Source organism: Meles meles, chromosome 11 (assembly GCF_922984935.1).
Source record: "Meles meles chromosome 11, mMelMel3.1 paternal haplotype, whole genome shotgun sequence".
In the NCBI taxonomy this organism is placed as follows: domain Eukaryota; kingdom Metazoa; phylum Chordata; class Mammalia; order Carnivora; family Mustelidae; genus Meles; species Meles meles.
This window is the reverse complement of record NC_060076.1, coordinates 60,672,373-60,695,051: the sequence shown is the minus strand read 5'-3', so window position 1 is coordinate 60,695,051 and position 22,679 is coordinate 60,672,373. Positions and strand designations below refer to the sequence as shown.

At 35.6% G+C, this 22,679-nt stretch overlaps 1 protein-coding gene across 48 annotated transcripts in view; it reads right to left on the bottom strand.

The window, feature by feature from the left end:
* Window positions 1-22,679, bottom strand: part of PTPRD (protein tyrosine phosphatase receptor type D) — a 2,308,694-nt gene that overhangs the window by 693,255 nt on the left and 1,592,760 nt on the right. For 47 of the 48 annotated variants that reach the window (XM_046022098.1, XM_046022091.1, XM_046022095.1 and 44 more), the window contains one exon: window positions 4,074-4,109. The exons of the other annotated variant lie outside the window; for it this stretch is intronic. The gene's annotated coding sequence lies outside the window, so the exon portion shown is untranslated. The remainder of the gene's footprint in view (window positions 1-4,073; window positions 4,110-22,679) is intronic. 48 annotated transcript variants of the gene reach the window in all.

Sequence of the window (22,679 nt, the reverse complement as noted above, 5' to 3'; positions counted from 1 at the left end):
TGCAAAACAACCAACCATTTTGGTCCATTATTATTACCTCATTTCTTCCTGGAGGCATTTATTTGAGTTTCATAAGCAAAGTTGATATTGTAAATAAAACTCCTTCATGATCCCAAGATAACACTTAGGTCTCACAATCTAGATAGAAACACGCTTATGTTGTACAATTTTGATTCCTCCTTTTGTATAAGACTCCAATAATAACATTCCTGTTTCTAATCATGTCCTGGAAAGCACCATTTAATAGCTCACCTTTTCCCTGTGAAATTTTCTCTGCATTAAATCCAGTCTTACAAAAGCATAAAGGGTACATATGTGATTACCTAAAATAAATAAGATCATAATCAACCTGAAAGAAAACATTGTACTCGTCCAGAAATTCCTTACCAGGAATACTCCAAAGAGGAAATAAGTGTGTTTATCTATGGTAATAACAATACAGCTGCCTAGCAATCAAGTTAGCTTTACTGTCATCTTTATCAAGCCGAGTGTTTACACTGGAGACAATCTGAGGAAAGAGAAATCTGTATTGTGATAGCAATACAATGAAAGTGTATTTCTAAACACAGTCAGCCTCTTGTTTATGAAGCACAATGATGATAACTCAAAACACAGTATTTAGATAGGCTTGGATTATTAAAGTTTTAAAAATGGTATAATATTTTAAAGGCTCAATCATTTTAACTTTTCTCCAAAATCACTTTTTCAACATATTCTAAAAAAATAATAATAATATGGACTATTTCATTGAAAAGAGGGAATGATCTTGTTATAGTCTCTGTGTGCCTACATTTTGTAGTCTCTGTGCATATGTAATTGTGTCTATCAGTATGTCTGTGTATGTGAGTGTGTGTGTGTATGAAGGAATAGAAAGAAAATTATTTCTTGATTTTGTGCAATAGTATAAATATTTAGGACAGTTTATCTTAAAAAAATAAAACAGGTTTATTTTAGTGAAGTCAATTAGAAACAAATATGTATTTTTTCAATTAAACTATTAACCAATCACATAAAGGTCTCATTTTAATTTTTTTCCCTAAAGAGGCTCAAGAAGCTGGTGTCTCAAAGGAACTATTCGAAGTGCATTTGTATATAATAATTATCCTCTTCTCTGACTTCAGTAAGTATGCTTAGATCAACTCAAATGAACCACAAATTTCATACCACTAGCAGGAAAGCAGGGGCATGCAGAAAAGAGGATCTTTGGATTTTGTTAATGAGGAGAGGAATGCCAATAAGTAGACACAAATATAGGACTTGGGACTTCTCTCTACTAAACCATCATAAGAATACTGATGAATGGATCTTAAAGGCACATGAGGGAGGACTTGTGGAATTTGCTGTCAACTGGCCAAGTAGGAAAGAGTTGAAGATTTTTTTTTTTTTTGAATTATCACTAATGCCAGCCTGCAGAACTTATTCAAAGCACAACACTGAATTGGTGAGACTAACTACTTACCTCTCCAGCAGTCCTCCCCAACCTTGGGACATAGCAATCACTTTTGCTCTCCCTATGCTTTTCCAGTAAGCATTTTCTCTACCCCAATGTGGATAAAATCACTGTGATACTACTTCCACCAATATTTGTATTGAAAATATTGTATTTCACTAAGAAAGAGAGGGGTGTTTCACAATGCACATGAGCTGTATAATGGAGGTGTATATGGATCTCAATTGCAACTCTGTCCTTTTTCTATCTAGCTGAACCCAGTCACATTAGTCAGTTTTCCTGAAAATCATCTGCAAAGGGGGTAATCAGATGGTCTTTACAAGATTAATTTAAGAATTATCTGAGGAAATGTATGTAAGACCACCTTGTCTAGTGCTATGAAAATAGAAGAGAGATACTAGTTTTATTCCAAGAGAGGAATGTAAGGCACCATACAGCAGGTGGAGATTTTTATGAGACTGAAAAACTTCCTGTATTCCAGATATAGAGCCACGAAGATAGTGACTACAGCTTTTTAAATGATAGGTTGATTTACCCCCCAAATAACTTTTGTAATGATTAAGTTGAATTACGAGTACAAACATCTGCAATGACCTTGCAGAGCTGTTTGTGTGGCTCATGGACTTTTGGACAGGACCTTCTAGGTTGCTTGAACCCATGCCTCACCGACTAATGTTGACCACATTCCAAATACTTTTAGATTGATGACGTGTTCAAATGTGACAGTAACCACGGAATAGGTTGTATTACCTTTGTTTGAACATGAAAACATTAAGGCCCAGAGTGATTAAGTGGATCTTCATGGTGATGTTGGGATTTTGCCAAGCATTTTGGAATCAGAATCAATGGGAACTTTCTATTCTACCATCATTGAGCTCTGCTCTATAGTTATGAAAAATAATGGGTGGTGGACTGTGAGTGATAACTTGCATAATGGATCAAAAATAACCAAAATCTTTTCCCCAAGATGTTTCAGCTGTTAGGAAGAAACCTTATATTGTGATGATCAATGACTAACACATTATAGCCACTGAAAAACCAATGAACAACAGCAACAACCATAAACTAAAGACAGATTTCCCAAGTACTGCTAAAAATGAATTTTTACTTTTTTATATCATTATGCCAATACAAAGGACATTATCCTGCTGAATCTTTATGGTTTATGCATTGGGACAAAAAAGTTGTCAATTCTACAAGGTTCTTTGGTAAATCTGTACATTATGATTGAGATCAGTACCACTATTAACCTTTCTGTTGCCTGCAAATAGCAATTACAGAATAACTACAGGGTAAATCTAGGGCTTTGTGTCTCTGAATGCAGGACTAATTTGAACTGTTCTGACTGTAAATTTGAATTGTTTAACATATATTTTCTGTAAATTAGAAATGCATTTTAATAACTTACTTCACCTCACCAAATGTATGATTTTCCCTTTTTCGGAAGTCAAGTGATTTCAAGAGTAGAACAAGTTCAGAATACTCATAAGAAAACTTGAAACAAATCAAGAAACAATTTCTTCATTTAAGCATGGCTTAAATTGAGCATAAAGCAGGATTCTTAGAAACATCCCATAATTATACAATATCTAGAATTTTTTCTTCAATAAGATAGATAAAAATATTCAATGCTTATATTTTAAAGCCATTTAAGTTCTAACTTCAAGAAACTAAATGGTCAAATAAGTAGGAAATGTTTAAAATAAAACTTTCTTCCCCTATGTTTTACCATTTACTCTTTTCTGTTTCCCTTTTTCTCAAGCACAACCTTAGGCATCTATGGCGTACATTGTCTCTCCAATATCTACTCTTAACTTGTTCAAATATCTGCTCTCTATACTTAATTTGTTCTATCTAAAATTCCATTTTTTCCAAATAGAGACAGATGAAGCATGGAATGTATGTAATACTTTTTTTTTCACTCTTTATTCTAATGGTGATATACTTTCTTCGTTCTTGGTATCTGCAATTTTCCCCTTAACTCCTCTGCTTTCCTTTTGACCATCATTCCACCTCTTTTCCTTCATCCTCCATTATTAACATTATTAACTGAAACCTCTTCCCCTCAACATTCCAACACATCTTTTTCCAATGTTGGGGGTAGATCTCAAATTACTCTAACTCTCTGGTACTAAAGTCATGGGTCTATATGAGGTGGTTTGGGAAATCAAATCAACCACTCATTGACCTATTCTATTGACAAGCAGGAGGTAAGTATAAGATAAGTATAGCAATATATATTTTGTAAAAAAAAAAAATTACCTTGTAAAAATTAACTGTATGGATTCATATTCACTCTTATAAAAACATGCCCATATTTGGGCTTGAAATTTTACCCATCTATAATGTCTTTATATCTGCCTACCATATACAGAAAATTCAGGTGATTTTTTTAAGTTTCCAAATAATCTCAAAGTGTTAAGAATTTATTTTTATTCCTTATACTCTGTTATAAAATTATAGAGTACAATATATACTCTATTAAAAAAGAAAACATGTTTCTAAAAAAAACTACAACCCAATATTAATAAGGAAATACTGTTAAGTAATAAAACAAACAAAAAATTTGAAAGTCAGGCAAAACAAACAAACACAAAAGAAAGCAGCATGCTTTAAATCTTACTTGTTCAGATCCCACAGCTATTTACTGTATGTCTCCCTAAACAAAGAAAACATGTGACAACAATTAAAATATTGTGAAAATGATGCTATTAAAGTACTGCTACCTAGGATATGCATGTTTATATTACATAGGTAGTAAAAAATACCAAATTAAAAAAAAAAAAGATTAGTTATATTTTGGCATTGACTTTCATATTCATTGTTGTAAAGAGCAATTGAAAATATTTCTTTTAAAGAAAGAAACAAAACATGCTATGATTATTCTGGAAAGATGAATGATAACTTTAGAATATTAATTCAATAGTTTTTGCAATTACAATTTTATATGAATAATATTCATAAGCATCAAATATTATTAAATTAAAAAACAAATTTCTGTTGAAAAGTTTGTGAAAAATTCTTACAAAATGTAAATACTCCTTGCAGTGTAATGTAAAAATGTAATACTCCTTGCCCTGTAAACTTTTGTTACAATTTAGTTATTGGCAAACGTACAAGAAGTCCATTCAGTTGTTTTAACAGAATACAGAATCTTCCAAAGCATGATCATAATGTGAAAAAAGAGAGAGAAAAATCTATATCTTACAACTGGGCTGAGAAAATGGCTAATTAAAATTTTAATTAAAATGTGGATATTTATTAGTAGTATATGTACATTTTATGTTGGGATTGAAAAACATACAAGTCCATAAAAGTTTAATAGGGTTTCAGAAGTTTCATAAGCTGTTCTCAAAACTGAACAACGATGCTGGCATTTTTCCAACCATTTTCATCAAATCTGTAAATCTATTTTGTTTTTGTTTTTGTTTTTATTTTCATTTTGTAAGAGTGAAATTGGAGAAAACAATTAGGAATCCATGCGAGTTGCTGAGGCAAGTAGAAATATTAATCCATTTCTGTAAATTTCTAGAAAATGCAAACTGATCTTGAGTAATATAAGATCAGCAATTATCTCTAGATGTGGGCAAGGAAGAGGGGAGGAGGCATAAATAAGGGCCATAAATAAACTTTTTGAGTTGATGGATATATTTGTTATCTTGATTGTTGTGTATGTAGCTTTATAGGCATATAATATGTCAAAACTCATCAAATTGTATGCCTTAACATGTACAGTATATTATGTGTTGACTATACCTTAATAAAGCTCTAAAGAAAGAAATAGAAACATGTAAAATATATACTTAATTTAGGACATGAAATTATGGTAACCCACTGGAAAAATTAATGGAGGTTGTTATTATTGCAATTTTTGCTTTAAAAGACTATATGATTGCTGTGTGATGACCAGGTTGGGGAGAGGATGGTTGGAAATGGAAGTGGAATTCTTTAGGGAATTTTGGACTACCACACTGGCAATAGAGGTTAAAGATGCTGTAATGGTTGACCATAGAGTTAGTAGGTACAAAGAAAAGTCTTACTGAGGAGAAGGTAGTGCAGAGTAAGGAATGAAGGATGATGGCCAAGTCTGTGGTTTTAGTAACTAGATGTATGCTGCTGCTTTTCCTGAGGTTTTGAAGATTGGAAATATATTCAATTTGAGGAGAATAGAAGAGGTTCATTTTAGACATATTATTTGTGAAATGTCTACGAGAGAACTAAATGAAAAATTTGAGTTGGGTAAAGATTTCTAGAATTCAAAGGAAAAGTCTGAGCGACACAGGTAATTTTGAGCATTGCAGGCCTGTAGATGAGTGGATGACTGCCATGGAATGGAGGCAAATGATGCTGAATAGGAATAGATAAAGGAACCCAGAGTCAGCATGGTAGGTGACTTATCTACTTGATTCTTATTTCCTTTCTCCTTCCTCCAAATAATCAGAACAAGGGTAAAAAGGACCTCAATAAGTCAGAGGCTAATTTTTATGTTTCTCATGCTCCTTTGAAGATAATTTCTGACTTTATATTTAAAAATCCACAAGGTAGGGCTCCCGGGTGGTTCAGTCTGTTAAGCAGCTGCCTTTGGCTCAAGTCATGGTCCTGGAGTCCTGGGATCGAGCCCCACATCGGGCTCCCTGCTCAGTGGGGAGTCTGCTTCTCCCTCTCCCTCTGCCTATAGCTCCCCTTGCTTATGATCTCTCTTTGCCAAATAAATAAATAAAATCTGTTTAAAAACCCCACAATGTAGATAGAAAACAAAAATATTTCAGTAAATTAATCTTATCTGCTTCCAGTTTAATATTTTTGTGTGTCTTTATTTTTATTTAATTATTTATTTTTATTATGTTCAGTTAGCCAACATATAGTACATCATTAGGTTTTGAGGTAGTGTTCAATAATTCATTAGTTGTGTAACTAAGTTGTGTATAACTAAGGGCTCATTACAACACATGCCCTCCTTAACACCCATCACCCAGTTATCCCATCTCCACAGCTTCGTAACCCTCAGAAATTAACCTCAAAGGCTCGTGGATGTTATAGATGTTTAGTCATCTCACCTAAAGTACATCTTTTAAATAATCCTCGTATATCTTTTTCACCTATATACTTTCTAAATCAAATTGGAAGTGAAGAATAGTGATTTGCTAAATTTCTTGAAAAGAAATCAAAATAATTTGCAGAACTTGAACATTTACTCTTTGCAACATGTGCTTGGAATGCAGAAAAAACTGTGATATAATTTGCAGAAAGTAGTTGGAAATTCTGTACTGTGATTTCTATAATCAGCAGCTTTTACATACTCATGAAGATCAATCATAGAAATAGAGTGAATAATTTTGGAATTATAGTTTATTATTATAAAAGGAAAATAAAACACAGGAATTTCATGGATTGGTATGGAGTGCTCTTCTTCAAAGTCAAGCTCAGTTTAAGAATGATTCATTGTGGACTTGATTTTGTTAGTTTCCATTTGTTTTGAGCATTGATGGGATGTTGGGAGACATGTAAACTTGCTAGGTCTTTTTATAAGATTTAATTAATTAATTAATTAATTAATTTGACAGAGAGAGAGATCACAAGTAGGCAGAAAAGCAGGCAGAGAGAGAGGAGGAAGCAGGCTCCCTGCTGAGCAGAGACCCCTCTCCCCCGCGATGTGGGGCTCGATCCCAGGACCTTGGAATCATGACCGGAGCCAAAGGCAGAGACTTTAACCCACTGAGCCACCCAGGGGCCCCAACTTGCTAGATTTTTGTTTCTTCATCTGTAAAGTGAAAATAATACAATACTTTCAAAGGTTTGGGTGAGAATAAGTGCTACAAAGTATAGAAAAATGCCTTCTACAGTGCAAGGTACTATAGACTGCAGAAACAACACCACTACAATAATAATAATGAGACATTATGGCTAATGGTGGCACACAAGAAATACTTAGTGGATTTAATTTGTGTACCATATTTAATTTCATTTAGAATTTTCCAAGTAATTAATAAGGCCTAGAAAGAAATAATACCAACTCTTCAGATATTAATGAAAGAAAGTAAATGAAAGAAACACACATTTAAAACAAAATCTTGTACACTGCTGACTGAATTTTTGGCCTACACAGTGAAGATGAAAAGTCTGCTACCTGCTCACAGTGCATTGCTTGGACTGGAAGCATACTTCTGAAATATAATCCTTCCATCTCTCCTCTCCCTCTCTTTATACTTAGTTATATTTCTAATATTCTAATTAAAAAATATTTTATTTATTTATTTGACAGAGAGCTAGAGAGCACAAGTAGGCCGAGAGGCAGGCATAGGGAAACAGAGAAGCAGGCTCCCCACTGAACAGGGAGCCCGACATGGGGCGCAATCCCAGGACTCTGGGATCATGACCTGAGCCAATACCGACTAAGCCACCCAAGCCCTCTTCTAATTTATTTTTTATTCTTTTCTCAAATGCTGTGTGATATTGCCCAATTTTCATTGTCTCATCTTTGATCATGATTAAATTATTACTCATAATCTAATAACTACTTGGTTTTTAATTGATTTTTATAAAAATAATATTTTCCTATTTATAAAAATAATTCAATATTTACTCTTGAGAATATACAAAAAGCATTGATGAAAAAACAGAAAACAAAAGTCATTCATAATTCTTTCACCAAGAGACAACTGCTGTTGACTTTTTGGTATATAAACACTAGTCTATTAATTCAATAGTTTAGGAAACTGTAACTTTTGTTTTTTGTTTTTGGCCTAAATATTATACTGCAAGCCAGCTACCGAGTCTGGTTTCCTGTTCAGACTCTTCAGTTTTATTTTCTGTGTTTTGTTGCTGCCTGTAATGATGATAGTTTTTCACCTCCTAAACTGAAAGTTAATTATTGTTCTTGATTTTTGTTTGTATTTCTTTTCATAGGCTTGTGCCAATTTTCTGCATTGATTTTAGTGCTGAAGAAGCATTTACAAGACTCAATAGATTTATTTAGGAATTAGATTTCTGAAATTCTCAACTGCTTTATTTTAATACTAGCTATAATTAACAGACATCTTTATAGCTTTCCCATTTTCTACTTATCCCATTCCCCACATCCCTTTTCTTTAAATGCATCTCTCTTACTACTCATATACGTTAGCCCTATCTGCCAAAAAAACAAACAAACAAATAAACAAAAGCTTCAGTTGACATTCTTGGAAGGACTGTCCCTCTCCAGTATTTATCTCCAAAACTACACCTTTTGCTGGTTTGATCCTCCTCTGCTTGAGCATCCGTTTCTCTTTCTCATTTACGGTTTGTCCCCTTGAGTGGATAATCCACTCTCTACCACTGGATTTGTCACCTACTGTGTTCTTCCCATCACTTTTTCGGGTTGCACCTCAGCTTTCCTGCATAGCTTTTGGTATATATCTTGTTCAACCCATGTCCAACCCATGTACTACTCACACCCTCCACTATTCCAGATGGGTTGACCAAATGTAACTGTGAACCAGGATATAATTTGTTTTCTCTTGTCCCCTGTATAGCATTTTTTGCCTGCAGTTAAATAAACAATGACCCCTCAGATCCCTAATAATACATTATATGCTTATTAATTGAATTTAAATACAATAAAATGTAAAATAAATATACAAACAACCTTAGTTATAAGAAGAATAAATATATATACAACTCCATGCCTTTTACAGGTTTTATCTATTTGATACCAGCTGTATATGAACAACAAATCCTTACAGATGCATATGCACGGTACAAATACTATAATTTTTTTTGTAGTCATCTAGGAGTTGCAGAAATATTGATTGAGTTTAGGAAGCAATTTTTTTCTAAACTAGTCTTGTAAATATTATGAGTTTTGGACTTTAGCAACAGTTTTATTTTGCAGGAAGATTATAGTATAATATTAAGAATTGATGTGGGGCTTTCAGCCAGATTAATTTCCCTAATGACAGTCTTATACCATGTATTTGTATCTTGAAATCTTTAAGTTTCAAAAGTTCTCAGTAAAATCAGAGTACATCTGAAAAATCTTGTCACATAAAATGGAGGTGGTGTGAGTAATACTTGGGAGTTAGCAGTCCTGAAGGGACAATCGAGTATTTGGCAATGGTAGCATTTGAGTGCCTTCTCAGTACAGATTTCACTTCTTTTACACTTTTTGCAAGATTTGCTTTGTCTAACTTACCCTTAAGATTTTGTAATATGTTAATGAGCCATGCCCTTCAAACTAAACACCATTTGGCCGACTTGCAGTTTTTCTCTTATATGAAATGATAGTAATATAAACAAATCCCCCATAATGAAGAAAATATTACCCAGATTGAGCTTCTTTAACCCTCTACACCAGGATTCATTACTTTACTCAGTAATTCTTTGTGTGAAATCTCATCAAGCAGTCATTGTATATGTAAACATAGTCCGCCATTGGATCTACTACTCCATGACAAAGCATTTGCTACAGGCTTTAAACTTGTCCATGGAGTAATTGTACAAAACCTCCCTACAAAATTTGATGTTGTGGATCCCTTATCAAATAACTTTTTCCAACATCCTCTTTTATTGAATCTTCTAAATTTGTTTCCAAGAATTCCTCCATACTGATAAGATAATCAGACAATATTTGTTGGAGCTCACTAAATTATATCTTCCATGATGCTATTATGCTCAGTATTTTTCAACTGTCAATATTCTCATCACTCCATATACAAATAAATCACACAGCTAAAATTATACTAGTTTTATTTGACTTTCCATTTACTGTAGGTTATCCTGTTTCTCATATTTCATTTATCCTAAAACAAGAATAAATGTTACAGTTTGGAAAATAAATCTTCACTGAAACCTATAAAGTTAACCTTATAATGAAATCAGTGATAGTATAGTGTGGTATCACAGCCATTTGGTAAATAATACAAGACTGGTGATTAATAAAGTCTATTTATATACTAAAATTACTGTAACACTCTATTATAATCACTCCATTGACAAATATTTACTATGTCTTCTCTAGAAAGGCACTCTACTAAGTGATATAAGGGACAGAGAGAAGTATCAGCCCTCAGGATACTGACAATCTGTCCATGATGCAGTTCTCATGCATTAATTAAAAAAGGCAGACATAGGACATGCCAGCTGCATGGTATAGCTATTACATCTCATGAGATGAGATCATAGTCATGTGGTGGATAGGAAAATTTACCCAGGAGAATTAGAACTTAAGCTGGGAGAGCCTTGAGATAGTATCAGGATTTCATTATGTTGAAAAAAAGGAGGGACATAAGAATGAGCGCATAAGCAAAGAATGTAAATGAGAGGCACAAAGTATACTGCAGAGTGGCATGTCCAATATGGTAGCTACACATAGCTACACATGCACTAGCTACACACAGATTTTGAGTCCCTTAAACATGGTTCATCTGAATTGAGACGTGTGATTTCAGACTCAGTATGACTAAAAGTAAAATATCCCATTATTATCAAATTTTCCATGTTGAAATAGTCATATTTGGTATATATTCAGTTAAATATAACAATGCTATTATGAAAATTATTTCTACCTCTTTGTTTTTACATTTTCTGATGTGGCTACCAGAAAATTGAAATTACACACATAGCTCCCATTTGTGATTTGATTAGTATTTCTATTGGATAGCATCAAGTTATTGAGTAATTGTAAAGAGGCTGGGTTTATTAAATGTGTATTTTTAAGGAAAATAACCAGGCCAAAAAAGTTCTCACTGTTTAGGAGAAGACAGAGATTAGAGATACAGGGAATAATAACTACACAAAGGCCCATGTATGAGGAGACAGGACTGAATGAAGCAGGAGGCAATGAGGGAGAGATGTGGTAATAAGTAGTTTTTGTGTGTCTGATTACTTTTGCTCAAAAAATAGTTTTTCTAGATTGTTCCTAGTGCCAGAGGCATTATGAAAGACGACTTTCAGAATAATCATTCCAGCAACTAGGCATGAAGATAGAAAGAGGCAGAAATAAAATATGCCTGATATTGTAAACTGGGAAGACAGGGAGAATGATATTACAATCAGTAGAAGTGAGGAATCTGAAGGGGGCGGGGGCTGTTTTGTGGGAAAAAAGTTTTTAAGCCCTGGAAGATATAGGAGCAGTGGAGTTCTGATGATGATTACTGTCTAGGTGAAAGGAAAAATGTGAAGAACAGGTGGATCACCAAGTCTGATAAAACTCTGGTAAAATAGAAGTTGAATTCTAGAGGAAATATGATAGTTGATAGTAAAAATTAGATAACCATCTTAATAGAACGGAATGTTGAATTCAAAGGTGACAGTGTGATCTCAGGTGATGATATATACATATTTTTGATAGTTCAAATGCAAAGCCAAGAACTAAACTTTGGAGAATACTGACATTTGGAGGTCGGAGGAGGACATTCTACAAAGATAAACTGATCAGTTATGGAAATAGGAAGAAAACAAAGATGGTATGGGATCATGTCACCTAAGGAATTAAACAATATTGAAGAAGAACCAGTTAATAGGAGAAAATATTGTAAGAAATGTATGAAACAATGTAGATAACATTTTACTATTTAGCATCAAAATATTACCAGGCCAGAATATGACCAGGCAGGAATCTTCAACCATGAAACTAAAAAAAAACCACATTTTCCATAGTCCTTCTTTGTGCCTTTGGATAACATGGCCCATATCTGGGCTTTTCTCCATATGTATTAGACCTTATTCTCATTTGCTGGTTAAGTATGTCTATGCCATCAAGTTTCTCCTGAATAATATCAGATTTATTGTTTCCCGTAGCATTTAGTACCTGCATCTTCAATCACACTTATCACAGACTGTTTAATATTTTCTTTTTTATATATACTATTTCTTTTGACTCCAAAGCTGTGTTTTTGTACGCCACCTGGTAGCCTCCCTAGGATTACCCTTAACTGCTTAAAATTTGTCATGCATAAATGAAACAGCTGATAAAGAAAAACTCAGGGCTTAGTCTCACAGGAATACTTAATTTGGACTGCTGTCATTGATTTTTCATTTCTCCACCAGTTCATACCCTTTGTTTCTCTTTAGGCCCTTTACTACTGTTTAAGAGTGGAAACTTCATTCACTTACTCATTCAACAAGGTATTAAACATTGAGAAAGTTATACGATGGATTCAACATGTGTCCTGCTTACCCTTGATCACAATTTACATCCATGTTTATATGTCTCTCTTCCATACTTGAATGTCAGATCCTTGAGAAAAGGGACTGGTTATTATAGACTTTGTCAAAATTTGCATTCTTTTTTTTTTTTTAAGACTTTATTTATTTATTTGAGAGAGAGAGAGTGAGAGAGAGCAATAGAGGGGAGAGGGTCCGAGGGAGAAACAGACTCCCCATGGATCTGGGAGCCCGATGCGGGACTCGATCCCAGGACTCTGGAATCATGACCTGAGCTGAAGGCAGTCGCCCAACCAACTGAGCCACCTAGGTACCCCAATATCTGTATTCTTAAAGCCTAGATGGTTCTTGGCTCCTGATTGTCAAACCACATTTGCTTAATGAGTATATAAATCAATGAAACTGTGAATTCCTTCCTGAAAGAGCTTACAGCCTGAGCAGGGGAGACAAAATTTGTGCACAAATAACCAGAGTACAAATAGGAGGAAATACCTGACCAAAGAAGTACTCAGGTAAAAAACATATTAGAAGTTTGGTAGGAAAAATGTCTCACAGAAGCGATGTAAGAAGGCTCCTGAAGAAGCTGGCATTTGAGCAAGACCAGGGGGATAGAACTAGAAGGGTGAAAATGGGTCATTCACAGAAGGGAATGGTGCCCATTGATCCTATGTAAGGATTTTTATTCCCTTTTATTTATTAAGGAAAAACACCTATTTTCCATGGCAGGTTAGTTTTTACTTGAAATCCTGTGATCATCTTTCCTTTATAAAAACTTTATTTTCCGTAAAAATTTCCCTACAATATGTAGCTGCACAGCCGAGTTTTATTTTAAGAACAATGGCATTTTTACCTCCTGTTTTGTGTGAGGGTCTGTGGGTTGTAGGAGATGAGAAAAGAGCTCCCAGCTGCCACAGCCCAACAAAACCCCTGAAAATGATGACTGCATCCATTTCCACCCAATGCCACATTCTGAAAGTGATCTTTTTGAGATGAGGATTGCAAAAAGCTGCTGCTTCTCAAAAATGCAATTGCTTTTCATGATGCGGCCGTTGCTGTCTCTGTGCTGACGCAGCTACCAGCATCGATACCAGCCTGCCTCTGAACTATTAAAGACATTTCTTCCCCCAAAATAAAAAGAGTATTCTACAAACACAGTGAGGCCTTGTGTTGAGTAAGCTACAACGGACAAAATGGGCAGTTACAAAGTAAAGATGATTATAAGAAAGAGAAAAGGAGACCTCGTGCATGTCCCTAGGGACTAAGCCATGCTCTTCACCTCTGGCTGATGCTCTGAAAAGATGTGCATAAATAGGGGTGGGAAATGAGTATTAGGAAAAAAAAAATAGATGCAATTGAAAGGAGGTGGCCTTTTCTGCATATATAGTGTGCTATTGGGAAGAGCTCGGGTGTTCCGCCAAGGGTTGTGTCCCAGTTCACTTCTCACCAGGTTTTGTTGTTTCTATTTAACTTGCTAAGTTGCTTAACCTTTCCAAATTCAGTTTCCTGCAAATGACATATGCATTAATTACTCCTCATTGTTGCTGTGAGGGGATTCAAATAAAGTCTGTAAACCCAGCTGGTTCATAACAAATGTCAACATCTTATCTTCCAGCCTGCCTTCCTTTACCCTCTCCATCGTGCACAAGAGAAACCTCTTTGTAAGGTCTTCTTAGACCAGCAGATTCACTTCTCGTTATTGAAATGTAGGCTGCATTATCTTTCACTGAGAAGATGGTGCTAATCATCCACCATCTGTAGCGCTTGTGCATGTACATATCTGTTCCTAATGGAGATGCACTTGTCTGCTAGGATGGGCAGTTGTACTCTGTCCTTCTGTTCTTCCTTGATCTTCATTTCTTTCTTGGCTCAGTAAATATGGCCTATAGACAGGCCACACAATTGTGCTATAATCAACTCAGTGTTTTCAGATAAAGGCTTTCCTTTCCCAAGGATATGAAAGGGTTGAAAACACTGATGGAAAATCCATGGAAGACATCTGATCCAAACTCTTCATACATACAGGACACAGAAACCTAAGAACTAGTTAACTTACCCAAGACTTGAGGAAAGTAAATGGTTAAGTTTGGATGAGACCCAGATTTCTGCTCTTCAACTCAGAGAGTTTTCTTAAGCATTCCCATACCTCTAAAAGAGGAGCATCTTTCCAATTTTTTTGGAAGAACATACACCCACAGGAAGCCCAGATGCCACACTCAAGGTTAGCCCATGTGAGAATCTATAAAGGGACTGTTCTGATTGTGATTATCTTTCAGAAAATACTAGAGATAACCACTTAGAAGAAGTGAGTATTACTTGGTAAAGGCCAGACTTAAGCTCATACTTATTCAAGCTCAGCTATTATGATAGATATCAGACTCCAGGTGAATCCTGGAACCACTGTAGCTCTGCTAGAAATCAATGTATAGAGTAAGTCGTGATCTTGAGATTTTCCAATTTCAAGCCACTGATAACTGGTAGTTGGGAGATTTAGAAAAGAGTCCTAGCTCTCCCTTAACTAGGTGGTTGATGTTGGACACGTTATTTGACCTTTCTGAATCTCAGGTTTCTAATACTTAAATTGGGTTTAAAAAAACCTGCCTTATGGTTTCCCAAGATCTTTGTGAGGATCCAATGAAATCATGTACAAAAGTGACTTGAAACTGTTAAGTACATTGCAGATATGGGGGATTATTCTTACTCTGGGTGGTCTTAGTTGCTATGCTTGTGCACAGTTCTAGAGGATATAAAGCTTAGCTAATGGTGAGACTAACCTTCTTCTCCTGACCTAAACTTATAAACAGTGGCTATAGTGTCCTCAGAATTTTGAAGTCAGATAAACCTATATTCACATCAGTCTCCCATTTACTTGTCCAGGGGCAAGTTATCCAACTGCCAAGATTCAACTGTAAAATGGGCACAGAAATGACACCTCACAGGACTGTTGTGAGAATCAACAGGGAATACAATAGTGTGTGTAGTGTAGGAGACATGAACACCATGCAACTGATGTCACTTTTTACTAGCAGATAGTAACTTCAACATGCAGGAATATTCACATGGTACCTTGTTTTTCTGAACCAAATAAGAACTTTCAGTGCCTGGAGCAGTATGAAGTTTTGGCCAGACTTATTCAGACATCCTTCCTCTAACAAGAGGGAAGTCTGAGGATCTGTGAAGACTGATGTGGCATTGAGCCCATTGGTCTCATTCCTTAGATGGTGAGTTTCTGGAGTCTGAGATTAGATTATTTTTTCATCTCACCAATATTAATATTCATAATACCTAGTGTAGAGTCTGGCACATGGCCAGATGCTTATTAAACACTTTTTTTTTTCATGAAGGAAAAGGAAAATCTTTGGTTTGCATAAGGACAAATAGGAATAAAAAATATGAGGCAATTAAGCCCCCCATTGAAACCAAGATTTCCCTCTCCTCTCTTTTTATCGAAATATTTACTTTAGAACCTGTAAATATAAGTTCCTTCCTCTGTTCTCTTAAAATGTATCTTTTTAGGAACTAAATAAGCCTTTTTTTGAACACTGTGATGGAGGAATGTCTTTCCATCTCTTGGAAATATAAAGATTGAGGGAGGTAATGTCTCCATTGCTCATTTTCTGTGGGACGGTAGGTGCTAAAATTTGGTGGGGCCCTTGCTCCAAGTTCTCAAACTCCTTGTTGTAAAGATGTGAGTTTTTTTTTTTTTTCACACCCCACAACCCCATTTGGATAAAGCCAATTAGCTAACATAGATACTCGTCTCAAGTACCAAGGTAAATTGTAAATGTAATGATATATGACCAGTGATGCTGTCTAGTCCCCTTACTTGAGGACAAGTTATTATTATTATTATTATTTTTATCTTGGAAACAAGATGAGATGTAGCCCATGGCCATAATGGGATGTATCTGCCTAGCCATACCAAAGGTTGAGATTTCTTTCTGTCTTGGCAATCTCAGTGGGTAGGTTGTGATGCATATCACATTCTATTTTAATGACTATTAAATAATAAGTATTTTTTTTCTTCCTCTGTCACCTTTTTGAAGAGGATTTCTGGGTTGGAATAAGATTTTTTTGTTTTTTTAATTATATTTCCCCAGCTTGTTAAGCAGAACATCATGTGTCCCAATCTAAATTGTATCTGATGACTATGGACATAAAAGATGGCCTGTAGGAATTCTTATTAACCTGACTCTGCTATGCTCTGCATTAGAAAATAAGCTGCATTTTCTAGAATCTTTCATTTAGAAGCTGCCTTGGCTTTTATTATTGCGTTGGGAATAGACAACACTGGGGTTCCTGGCCCTTCTATCTGAAATAGATACAAGCCCAATTTCATACCTAGTTTAGTGACTGTTGAACAGATTAAATGAGAAACATTGAGAAGGTATGAACCATTCTTACCCTTCCTGAGGTGAAACTAATGAAGGCAGTATAAATGTAAATGTTCTTAATTATTTCTTTGTATAATTATAAACATTCAACATATATGTCTACTTCTTTTAAAATTTAACTAGATTATTAATCAATTAAGTAAGATTTAAGAGTTTCAACTAATTTATTCACTAATAAAGATGATTTCTCTTTTGCTATCCAAAGAAAACATTGATTAACTAACCATATTTGTCTCTGGGTAGGGTTGCCTTCATTACCTGCAAGTTTTTCAGAAATCAAAAAAAAAAAAAAAATGCTTGGCAGTTAACATGGAAAGTGGGGACTTCCAGAACCATTTCTAAGCAATGGAATAACGAATTAATGCTCTGATAAGTATAGGAAGGATTTACGACAGCTTACCCAAATAAAATAAGTGAAGATATTGAGGTAAAAGGATAATAATTGTTAAAAAGAAATAAGTGGTTAATTTATAACCAAGAAGAACTGAAGAGAAATAATTTTTAAATGTAATATGGAATACTGGATGATATTATAGAATAGAGAAAAAACAGGTAACAACTAAGAAAATCTGAATAAAGTATAAACATTAGTTAATAATAATATATCAACAGAAGTCCACTAATTACGATCTAATTAAATGTACCATTCTGGGATCCTGGGTGGCTCAGTTGTTTTAACATCTGCCTTCGGCTCAGGTTGTCAATCCTGGGTCCTAGGATCAAGCCCCATATTCCCATATTGGCTCCCTGATTAGCAGGGAGTCTGCTTCTCCCTCTCCTACTGCCCCTTCTCATGTACTCTCTCCCACAAATAAATAAATAGAATGTTAAAAACATAAATTAATCATTCTAACATTAATAATAAAGGAAACTGAGTGTGAGGTGTAAGGAATTCTGGGGGGCTGGGGGGTGGTGGTAGAACTTTGACAAAAGCCCCAGGCGAAAATCTTAAAATGTCTTACTTGTTTTTTGTTTGTTTGTTTGTTTGTTTTGTTACTAGTCCCAGCACAGTGCATACTGAATGAAAATTCTGTTTAATATTTTCCCCTACTCTTCTTTGTTAGTCCCCATTTCCCACCCCTTTCCCACTCTTCCCTCCCATACACATCCTATTCTGTTTGGAGAGTCCCATGCCTCTTGGCTGAGTTTGGCCAAGGTTTGAGAAGAATAATGCATCAAGCCTAAGCCAACATGTTAGGCCATTAAGTATTTTCTCATACTTCAAAGAACTGGGATGCGCCCAACTGTCCTTAAAAGTGAAAGTCAAATTGGTTTGAACATGAATGCACAAAGACTTCTGCTCCCACAAGGCAATCTGCAAGACTATGTACTGGGTTAAAAATAAAATTTCATCTACACAACAGTAAGTCCTTTTAATAAACATTAATATCAGGAAGTAATTCATCCTGTGCTTTGTACTTGGCATTCAATCTACACCACGTCCAAACTAGAGATCATAAGAACGTGTATCTCAGGATAAAATGAACCCAGACTGTTGGAGTTGGAAAGGATCTTGGAGACTATTTAGTCAAAATCTCTGATTTATGGATGAGTAAACTGATGCCAAGGAAGGATACCTGGTTTGTCAAAACTCTTCCAGCTTGTATGTTTACTCTTCTACTTTCCCCAAAAAGAGTACAAGGAAGAACTACAATAGGATGAAACAACAACAACTATATAACTATATATATAAAATATATATATTATGTATTATAATAGTTATATATATGTAGCTATATATGTGTGTATATATAGTTACATAAATATATATATATAGTTACATATATATATGGCCTGTGGTAGTAAATTTGACGTTAATGACTCAACCATAATGATTAACTTCTTCAGGGAGAACTTTTCAGAAATACTAAGCTTTATAAATATGCTAGATGGGAGGGCTGGTTTACTCAAGGATGTAACATGCTTACGTGTTATAATGTCAGGGCTCAGAAGAGGGTTCCCTGCTCCCAACTGAACTCTGAGACTTCTTCATCAGGCAAATTCAATTTTATTCCATAATTAAGGGCTTACGATAAAATACCCTTGGAATGATTCCTTTTGTCTCTCCCTTCTTGAAAAGAGTTGTCAGGTGGCAGACTGAAGCTTACTAACAAAACCAGCCAGACAGAAATCCGAAGATGATTAGAAGATTAAGCATTTAAAACTTAGGAGGAGTGGAACACGTTTCCCTTTTACCAAGGCGAATTTCTTAGAGGTCTGATTTCAGGGCACCTTGGGGACATGGTGGGAGCTAGCACTGATAACTGGCTGACAACTCACGCCAAGAACTTCAGGGGCAGGAGCGTGTGGCAGTGCAGCTGGGTTAAGCTATGTAACCTTGGAAAAATCAATTAATTTTTCTAAGCCTCAGTTTTATCATTTTTCAAATGTGAATAACTTAACCGGTAGAGGATTCAAGCTAGTAAAATGCATTACAAGATGGAAGACCCCTAGCAAATGCTAAATACATTTTTCTTTTTTTTCCTTCTTCTATCCCCACTTCCTATGTCATGTCTGGATACAAAATCTTTGAGGGCACATAATATTTCCAAATAGCCTCAGGATATAGGGTGAATAAGATGAAAAAACAAAAATGCATGGCTGGGAAGATAGGAGGAAGGTGACAAGGCTCTATACATGTGAAAGCAGGCAAAGAGACAAGAGAGGAGATGGCCAGCTGGGGACTTCCCAGAGATCAGTTTGCAGTAGGCTGCCCGGTCTATCATTTTTCCATACTCCCAGCTGCATTCCTTTTATTTTCTTCAGCAAACTCCCTTCCACTCTACTTTTAAACACTCCCAAATGGAAACAATAGGATCCCAACAGAACTGAACATGTGTAAAATTATTGCAATTCTTTAAGTTGGACTAATTCAATGTTTGTTCCATGTATATGAAAGCTATGATTTTTATTTAAAAAAATTGTCCCTGCCAAGAAATGTTTTTGAGTCTCTACCGAGTGCCGTGTACTTTCAGGAGTTTTGTTATAATATTTTCATGAGTATTACTTGCAAATAGTACAGGGAGATAATGGTAAGAAGCTTCTCCCTCTCCCTAAATATTAAAGTAGAAAATAAGAAACTAAGGTAAGATTGCTTTCTGAGAGTTAAACTTTATTATAAAATACAAATTAAGAATCTAAGTATAGCTATGCAAATTCTATACACTGAGCTATATAAATGTATAGGCCACAAAGCTATACCTTAAAAAGGCAGAAAGTCCTCCCAACTAAAATCTAGCTTGGAACATAACCCAAGTTTTTTACCTATCTGGAGAAAACGTGTCTATAGGAAGGAGTGTTAGTTAGCAACCAAAACAAAGGATGCTGGAAAACGAACATTGGTAGTAAATGAACTCCTGCCCCACTTAAGGAGTTGGCTTCAAGACCTCCTGATCTAGATAGCACATCCATTTTGCAGCCCTAATCCTTCAGGGAGGGCAGTGCTCCCAGAGTGCTCATCTGGATAACTCTTTTTTTTTTTTTTTTAAAGATTTTATTCATTTATTTGACAGAGAGAGAGATCACAAGTAGGCAGAGAGGCTGGCAGAGAGAGAGGAGGAAGCAGTCTCCCTGCAGAGCAGAGAGCCCGATGCGGGGCTCGATCCCAGGACCCTGAGATCATGACCCGAGCTGAAGGCAGAGGCTTAATCCACTGAGCCACCCAGGTGCCCCGTCATCTGGATAACTCTTACCATGTAATCTAGGAGTCAGCAAACTAAGGCCTGTGGGAATCAAGTTACCAGCCTGTTTTGTAAATAAAGTTTTTTGGAACCCAGCCATGGCCATCAACTTTTGTATCATCTGTGGCTGTTTTCTGCGACAATAGCAAAGCTGAGTGATCACAGTTATGGCTGAAACTGCATGATCCACAAAGCTGAAAATATTTACTATCTGGCCCTTCCCTGAAAATGTCTGCTGACCCCTGATAATTCAGGTCAGCTTGCCTTGACTTCATGTCAACCAAACAACCTTTCAATTGGATGTTTGTTTGTATACTCTTGTGCATTGTTTGTATTGGGAGAGTGAGAACTTGCAGAAAAGGAGTAAGTCCCCCTGCTGAAAATTCTTTTTATCTGTTAGGGTTGACTCTCTGGATAGACTACTGTTTCCATATCTCTGCTCAAAGCCACTAGACTTCCCTGGTGCCCACCTTCAAAGTGCTGTCACTTGGGTTTGTATGGAAATCAACCCTTTTTCTCTAGCCAACTTTGGGACTTAACAGTGTATCTTTTTTTTTTCCCCCTCACAGCATTTTTCCAATTCCTACTTTTATATATGAGGAAGCTAGAATTCAGAGATTGGAAGAAAGAAGAAAAACATTTATTAAGTTTCTACTCTGTGCTAGACTCACAGCTGTTTTCCTATGTAATGCCATTCAATCTTCACAAGGCCACCTAAGAGATATAAAACTCAAGTGTATATTTTCACAGATGTGGACTTGGAGGCTTAGAAAGGGTGAGGCCACATTAATTTTTTGGCAAAGCCAGGACCTGAAACCAGGTGCTCAGACTTGAATACTTTACTCTATGGTGTTTCCACACAACCTATACTGCCTGGCAGAGTCTCCTGATGCCAGGCTTAAGAAAGCAACACCATATGCCTTGGTTTCTTCCTCCCACTGAGGTGTATTGTTGTTCTTTAAGAAGCATGGAATAAATTAGAAAATCCTAGAGATTTTAAAGGTGTAAAATTTTAAAACAAATCCTGAACATTTATACTGGAGTATAGAATCTTAGCCAGCTACTTTGCATATTCAACCATGCTCTTGCATAAAGAGATTGGTGCCACCACAGCCTGATGTTCATAAATAACAGTTCCTGAGAGAAATTTTTTTTTCAAAACTGGTTTTGTTCTTGAAGCGATTTAAATGTTGTATTTTGAATTCACTGCAGCAAGAACATATTTTAGATTTTCTAAAAGCTGAACAGAATGGAAGGTTATCTATAACATAAGCATAATCACAGTCATAATATCTGTTTAAAATAAAACACTGAAAAAAATTAAATGTTCCCTTCAAGCCAAATTCAAAGAAATTTTGACATAAAATAGACTGCAAACTTGTACTTAATGCTGCTTGCTGAGACCCATTCTCTAGGAATTTAGAACCTCTGAAAAGCTCTCAGTTATTATTATTAATTTTTTTTTAGTGCTAAGGGAAACCAGCCTTTAGAAGTAGACCAGGTCCTACCCTCTCACAATGGCTGTGCACTGGCCTGATTTGGATTTGTAAAAGTTCTATCCTCAGTGTACTTATTGCCTTCTTATCTATGTTGAGAACTCTTAGGTGACAAGTGCATCTCAATAACACTTCATGTACAGCAAGGCATATGGTAGGTCTTTCATAAAAATATTTGCTAATGCATCTTACTGTTAGGAGACATTTAACAAGTATATCATAGGTATGAACATATATGGAGATATTAAAAACCCTCTTATTCATATTCAATTCATTTTCCAAGTTCTTCCCCTCATTTTTTAACATAGGGTAACAGAACTAAGCCCGAAGGAGCCATGAACTCAGATGAGTAAATACATTGACAATTAGAAGGTATTCAGAAAATGATAGTCACAGAAAGTTAGCACTGGAAGGCACCTCTGGAGACCACCCAATTCTCCCATTACACGTACAGTACATACATCCTAGAAGCATTAATGATGAGCCAAGGCCGCAAGACTTATTGTTAGCAGAGTGGGGA